This window comes from Eurytemora carolleeae, unplaced genomic scaffold, assembly GCF_000591075.1.
Source record: "Eurytemora carolleeae unplaced genomic scaffold, Eaff_2.0 scaffold1051, whole genome shotgun sequence".
Taxonomy (NCBI): Eukaryota; Metazoa; Arthropoda; class Copepoda; order Calanoida; family Temoridae; genus Eurytemora; species Eurytemora carolleeae.
The window spans coordinates 13,328-21,522 of NW_019396946.1; positions in this window are offsets into that span (position 1 = coordinate 13,328).

Here is an 8,195-nt window from a genome sequence, read left to right on the forward strand (position 1 = left end):
GTCAAGAATCGTTTCATATGCACCAAGAAATATTTAAAATTAAGTAGTTCCAACCACTTCACTGTTTTGTTTAAACTCAAAGTTTTGAACTTGCGCGCCATCGGTATTTTACGCCGCAATTCAGAATGGGACCGAGTTTGATTTCATCGTCTTCTCTAACTAGTTTTTCTTTCGGTTTCATACGCGTAAATATACTAATTTGAAAAATGGTCGTAACAACGAGGTCAAAATCGCTTCCGGGGAGGTGTGAGGGATTGACCAGCTTTGTATGGTAAATGAGTTGCATGAGTATGTAGTAGTGTGGACAAATTCTGTAGGATTCATTTAAGACACATTAAACAATTGAAAGTCGACTTTGCGCACAAACTCATTAATTATACATCGTGTATAGAAACGTTTAATATGTCTCAAAGGAATCATAAAGAATTTGTCCACAATACTGCATACTCAGTACAACTACCATAAATAGCCGGTCACTCCCTTTAAAATTTTTAATGAAAAGAATGTAAGGATTACAGTCTTTTATATCCTAACATTTAGTTCTTGATTTCGAACAATATATTATTATTCATATTTTTGATAAGTAATGTGGTAAGTTCAATGCTGAAAAACAAATGTTACGGTTTCGGTATCCATGCCTTTGCCAACAAGAAACTTTTCCATTGAAAAGTATTCAGATTGTCCACAATTTCAATATCAAAGTGAAACAAATTTGACATAAGATACCAGAATCTCAGGTTTGGACCTGGAAAGAATAAATAATTAAATTTGAAGTTTTAGATTAATTTCAAGTGACCTTACTTGCAAAGAAGGCAATGCCCGATTTAGAAAGGTACCCTTGAAATAATTTTCTGCTCATTAATTTTCTATTAAAACTGTTTTGACGGATAATTCACAAGCGACTTCATAGTTGAGTTTTCAAAATTATAAACAATGATATCTAAGTCATACAAAGCATTGATCGTAAATTGGGCAATGCCATATCGTTAAAATTACGCTTACAGTTACTTTAATGGTGTGAAAACATAATTTCCAGTTTGACATTCATTAAACTTTTTCTCTGACATACCACTTTAGATATTTGAGAAGTTCCTTCTTATAACTGATAAGAATTATAAGTGACATAATTGTTATTTAAAATATAAGTTCAGTTTACAGGAAAAATCTTTAATTCATTAGATTTAGAAGAAAGATGCTTTTAAAATTATACATGTTATATTTTGCTTTTATATACTTTTATAAAGTGAGAACCAGAAAACTGTGGAATAGAAAGACGACATCAGATCAATACATGAAGTGCATTTTATTTTGTTACAAAGCAAATAATTTTAATATATTAGATCAGAATTTATTCGTCTTGGAACACTGCAGTTAGAATTGTGTTTAAATTACCAAACACTTGTCATAGATATTTTATCGAACCATTGTCACAGTCATCTCATTGAATGACCATGCTCTGCAGTAGATTTGTTTCATTCATTTCTTCATTAGAAAATTCTTCAAAAATTTGTATCAGACTTTTGATAAATCTTTTAAAATTTGATCAAAGGTCAGTAACTGCAAAAAATCTGAGAAATATTGCAGACAAATGCAACAAAGATTTTAATATTATCGACAAACGTATTGTAATAAATTGTATGATATTTCAAGAAATACCCTTGGAAGAAGAATGGAGGATTCCATTTTTAAATGAATTAATTTCTGCAAAAAACAATAAGATTGTTATCAATGGAGTTGACCAAGCTGAGATTGACGATATTATTAATTTTATATGCACGACCTAATTACAGTATGATTTTGTTTCTTGTATTTGAATTCATTTTTGATATATTCTCTTATAGTTCTTTTTTCTTCTGTTTAATTGTACCAATTATTTAAATTGTGTACGTTTACGAAAATAAATAAAGAAATATTAGGTTAGATGGGTCTGCTACACTGTACAATACTTCCTGTTTTCCATGTTAGCTGGACTGTTTAAAGTAATAACTTGAGTCTTAAAGACGTATGTCTATTTTTTTTTGGTTATCACTGTTTTATACATCGTTATTTTATATATTTAAATATATATATTTGTCGCTGTCTATTAAATAACCTACTGGGTCCATCTATGAAATGCCCCAACAACGATTCATTTTTTTTGTAAAATAAAACAAACCCGTGGCAAAGCTTAAATCGGTCAGAAAACCAAAATTGTATAATTTATAAAGTTGCTAATATGTTGTTAACTAATTCAAATGAATTAAATCTTTTAAAGGGGTAGACCGGCTATGTAAGGTAGTTGAACTGAGTATGCAGTGTTGTGGAAAGCCTGCTTGCCAAATCCAATCTTGAAAAATGTGTAAATTAGTAGATTTCATATTTGATTACCTGATTTTGCTTTTACAACCAATTTTCCATTTATAATTTCATCTCTTAGCTGATTCGAGGGATCATTATCTTCTGCTGGAGTCACAAACGATGGAACTTTAAATACTCCACGGTCTAGGCAATGACTTATTATTGTTTAGCCCCGCCCCAAGTTCCTTAGTTTAGGTAGGGTTTCCAGCGAACAAAAACTTTCGTGCAAAACTGCGAAAATGTTCGAAAATTCGAAAAAGTTGCGAAATTAATAGTGCAAAAAAATGTCTGCTCTAAGAGCTCGGCATTAGAAGTTTTATTATATCAAAATTAATAATTTCTCTTCCTCTTTTCTTAATTAATGTTAGAAAAAATATTCGCAAAAATTCCATGTTTTTGCGTTATTTCGCGAAAATTTCGCATTTTTTCCCGAAACAGAACAGGCGAAATTTTCACAAGAAACCCTAAGTTTAGGTAGGGTCAAGTGTATTGAACATGTGCTAGGTTTTCCGGGACAATTTGGTTCCCTAAAGACCTCACGGTTTTACTGGAATCTTTCCTGAAGCTTTTAAGAATAATAAACCACTATACTTCTCTTTGAAAATTAATGGCTGAACCCACTACACTCTAGAAAAACTAGTTATTCTAATCAATATATAAACTTTAGATCGTTTTTAAACAAATCCCAACCCTACTCTCTAGCACTAGAATTATATCATTTTCTTCTCAATATTTTTCGCCAAAAACTTTGGCATCATCAGGAGTTAGTCCTATAATATAACAGATATAAGCAAAAAATAAAAATAAAAAATACAAACACAGCAACTATAATAAATACAGAAGAGAACAAAAATAAAAATCTTTTTTATGTAAAATGGAATTTTTCAAAATGAATATTGTCAGAACACATAAAACTTAAAAGAAAAATTAGAAAACCGTACCTTACTCTTTTGAAGAGTATTGAATGACTGGGAAAGGATTGACTAGTTTATGGGCGTATGCAGTGGGGGAAGGGGGGGGGGTNCTTCAATATAGCTTGGAAGTTTCTTTACCTCTGCCTTCAGGTGATGATCAACAAATGCTGACAAAAACTCTGTATTAGAGCCAGACCCAGATACAACCTCTCTCAAGGGAGGTAATTTTGAAATGGTTTCAACAGGTTTATGATCTTTTACAAGACCATAAAGTTTACCTGGAGTAGGTTTATCTGGAACCATGAGAATAGCATCCTTCTCTGAGATATATCCTTCTCTTACTCCCTCACTCACCAGATCCCTCACAATCTCCCAATCCCTCTTCAAACGGTCCTCCTTCACCTCAATGTATTTGGGTGCCTGGTTTCCAGTTTTATCTAAGTAAGTCTCACCAAGCTTGTTTTCCATCACTTTTACATATGGATCATAATCCAAAACACATACTCCTCCAGTTTTATCTGAGGGTTTTATGATTATCTCACACTCCCTTTGTTTACGCTGCAATGATCTAATGGCAACCCATTGTTCTTTAGATAAATTAGACTGGTGAGGATTAAGCTTAGCTCCGACAGTACATGCATGTATGGCACTTATAAACTATTTTGCATAAGATAAAATCGCTCCCCGATCTCTAATAGTTCTCCATAAATCTATTTAATTGAAATGTGTTGTTATCTTTATTGAAATTAGGTGGAACAAATAATCAAAACAGTCAAGAGTTATTTTCCACCTAATTGTTTTATACTTGTACTGTTAATATAATCATCAATTTGTATTTGTAAACTCGCTCTGTACACAGATACAAGTATTTAAGCAATAAACGTTATCAATCTATCTATTTAGATGCAAAACAGAGCTAGTTGTGATATGCTGAAAAAAGTTAATGAAACGGTCATTCCAGATCAAATAATTGTCCCATAAACTTGTTTCAGCTAGCTCTTGGTACTGCCTAAAAATGTCTTTTTGTTGGGATTTTCGCTGATTTCACGTCAAACAGATTATTGTAGCCTATATGTAGGCAGTCATACAGATCATTTAGAGCGTTGATTTTTTCTACAACACATCTTATGACTGTTAAAGAAAAGTCACAAATTTGAATAAAATATGAACACAAAACGCAGTATAAGCATATTAAAGTCTTAAAACTTCAGTTATGTTAGAATTTAACTTTTTAGCTTTAAATTAGACTCTACAGTAGCTGCAAAATCAGAAAAATCTTTGTGTTCCTTAAAATTCTAATTTTGCCAAAAATAAAAATGCTAAAAATAGAATGATATACACCTGTTAGATAAAAGCAGCATTTGATGTTCGTATTTTTGTACAAGAGATTTCCAGTTTTCTTCCAGAAATTCGTAATTTTTAATTTTTCCCTAAAATGAATCTTTCTGTATTCTATAGATCTCTCTAAGTATATTTAAAAATAGACAACTAAATTCTCTTTTTGAAAATTACATTACAATGTGTTATAAACCAAATTGCTATTTATGTAAAACTAATTAGATATGTTTTAATATGTTTTGATATTTGTTGTGTACATGTCAGAAAATTACTTTAAACTCTAGTTATTCTAAGTAATGTATGATTTATTTTGGATAAGATCTCTAATAGTTCTCTTTAAATCTATTTACTTGAAATGTTTTGTTATCATTCTTGAAGCTATGTGGAAAAAATAATCAAAACAGCCAAGAGCTATTTTTCACCTAATTGCTTAATACTTGTACTGTTAATATAATCATCAATTTGTAATTGTAAACTCGTTCTGACAGATACATGTATTTTAGCAATAAACTTTATCTATCTATCAATCTATCTATCTAGATTCCCAATTCTGTCTCCTCACATCATACATAAACCTGGGGGTCGCGGGGTGCAATTCAAACTGCCCTTAAAACGTCAATTTAGACGTTAAGATATCTCTTAAAGTATAGCCCACCCTTTGTATATTTAATTGTTATCCCAACAAACTTACCTGGATTGAAAAAGTACGGAGTTTAAAACGTGGACATTTTGATTAATTAATCACCTGCAGTAAGGACAAACTAGTTTGATAGCATAATTATATATATCAGGGTTTTTTGGAATAACCAGTACACGCACCAACTGCGGATCAACATTAGCATAAAGGGAAATCTTCTATTGAAACAGAAACATTAATATATCTATTCAAAATCGGATGTTTAGTAAAGATAAAGCATTAATTTAAATTAGACTGAGATTTTGAAATTTAAATTTTTTCAAAAAGAAAGAAGCATTCTTGTAACCAGTAGAAAGTCTTTTTTTATTTGAAATTGTTTAAAGGTCTTAACTATTAGTCTATTTCATCAAAAAACAATTCAATTCCATAATTAAGTTTCTTAAATTCCTGTGTTGTTTGATCTGCAAGGAAGATTGTAAGACAAGAAGTTGGTTTAGTGCAGAGTTCCTCCGCTAGGTGGATATTAGCATTAGAATCAACAATAAACCTTAATCATACATCATTCATATTCAAGATTTAGTTAGGGTTTAGCATGCAGAGTTCCTCCGCTAGGTGGATATTAGCATTAAAATCAACAATAAACCTTAATTATACATCATTCATATTCAAGATTTAGTTAGAGTTTAGTGTAGAGTTCCTCCGCTAGGTGGATATTAGCATTAGAATCAACAATAAACCTTAATAATACTTCTAATATATTTAAGATTTAGTTAGGGTTTAGTGCAGAGTTCCTCCGCTAGGTGGATATTAGCATTAGAATCAACAATAAACTCAATAAACCTTAATTATACATCATTCATATTCAAGATTTAGTTAGGGTTTAGTACAGAGTTCCTCCGCTAGGTGGATATTAGCATTAGAATCAACAATAAACCCTGATCATACATCATTATATTCAATATTTAGTTCAGAATAAAAAAACACCCTAATCATACATCTTTACATCTTTTATATTTAAGATAAAGTTTGGATTTATAAATATCTATTTATACCATTAGCAAGGATTTGCTAAAGAGAACTGCCAATTTGACTGGCAATTTACTTTTCCAAGTGTTCTAGAGACTTTTTTGATGAAATTTCATCCCAAGGGTATAAGCGAGGGATGGACTAAATCATCAAAAAGTCAAGAAAACACGAGGAATCGTCTATTTTCGGTGAAGTGCGTTCTCCCGGAGGAAATTCTCGCTATAAGTAATTATGTAGTTTTAATGGATGGTGGTTTGCCTGTTTAAAAAATTAATACCACAGTTTTTGGGATTAAAAATACAGGTATATATCTCACTTGCCACAATTAGCTCAAATTTAGAGATTATTTTGTTTAATGAAATGAAATGAAATGCATTAAAATGAATATTTAGACCAAATTTCAATCCGGTAAAAAATTCCTTTAAATAACAGGGTTTGAAAACAATAAAATAAAATCATTCGATCTTTTAATGATCTTATACCTAACACATCTTGATTGTGTTATTAGTCTAGTGTAAGGTTTAAGCTCTGTAGATCCTGAAAGCTGCAATACTATCACATTCTTCTCACTTTTTATGCTTTTTTATTTCAAGAAAGCGATCATAATAGGGGTTTTAAAAATACCGTTGGTTGGCCTTCAGATGCTGTTTTTGATTAAATATGCAAGGTATTAGGTGGGGAAAAATCTAGAAATCTGGGGGGTGAAAAATCCTTTTTTCCTATAGAATGAATGAAATATATAGGGAGGTGGGTTAAATAAACATCTTGAAATATACAGGGAGGGGAGGACATTTTGAAGTATACAGGGTGGGGAGGGTACAAATCTTGAAATATTGCATGGTGGGGAGTAAACATCTTGAAATATACAGGGTGGGGAGGGTACAAATCTTGAAATATTGCATGGTGGGGAGTAAACATCTTGAAATATACAGGGTGGGGAGGGTACAAATCTTGAANGATAAAAATCTTGAAATATTAACATTTTTCCTCAAGGGTGGTAGTAAGATTTCATCAGGCAGATTAATTAGTACCAACAAGCAATCTGGACCAAATTCTAGGTTTTAAATAATTTTAAAAAAGTTTTGAAATACAATTTTTTTGCGGCAATATAATCAAATAGCCGTGTTTCCTGTTGAATTTTAATAACATTTGAAAAAACCGACTGAATTTTGAAGAGCTTCATTATACAAATGTATATTCTTTTCAACAGGGCTGTAGTTTAAATGCAGAAACTATAACTTAAATTAAATATTGTTTGTAATAGTCGCAGGCCCAAGTCGCATTTTTTTTTGTAAAACTCTGTAACAAAACAGCATCACAATCTTTTAATATTAAAAATAAATCTTTTTCCTTTGACAGAATTTAAAGTCTTCCAAAGAATCTCGTTCTGACTAAAAACATACAGAAAATAATTTAGTATTTTGTCACAAACTGAATTTGTCCAATCCTTATTATTTGGTTCAACGACATAGGAACAAACGACTTAGGGTCAAACGACATAGGGTCAAACGACCTAGGGTCAAACAACATAGGGGTCAAATGGCCTAGGGTCAAACGACATAAGGTCAAACGACAAACTTCCAAAAACGTGACAAAGGGTAAAACGACAGAGGGTCAAAATGGAAAAAATATTGTATTATTTCAGGGTTAGGTTACGTTAAGATAACTTTTGGGCCCAGCACTGCGGCTTGGACAGACTCAAGACCGAGCGCTGTGAGGCTATTAGTTATAATGAACATTCAAATAGGTTTAAATTAACAAAAAAAATCAAAAGGAAATTTTCGCAGTTTGTCGCACTTTTTGAACATATGTCATTTTACCCATTGTCGCCTTTTTGACCGTTTGACGTTTGACCCTAAGTGGTTTTATACCCTTTGTCATTTGACCCTATGGCATTTGACCCTAGGTCGTTTGACCATATGTCGGTAAATCTATTATTTGAT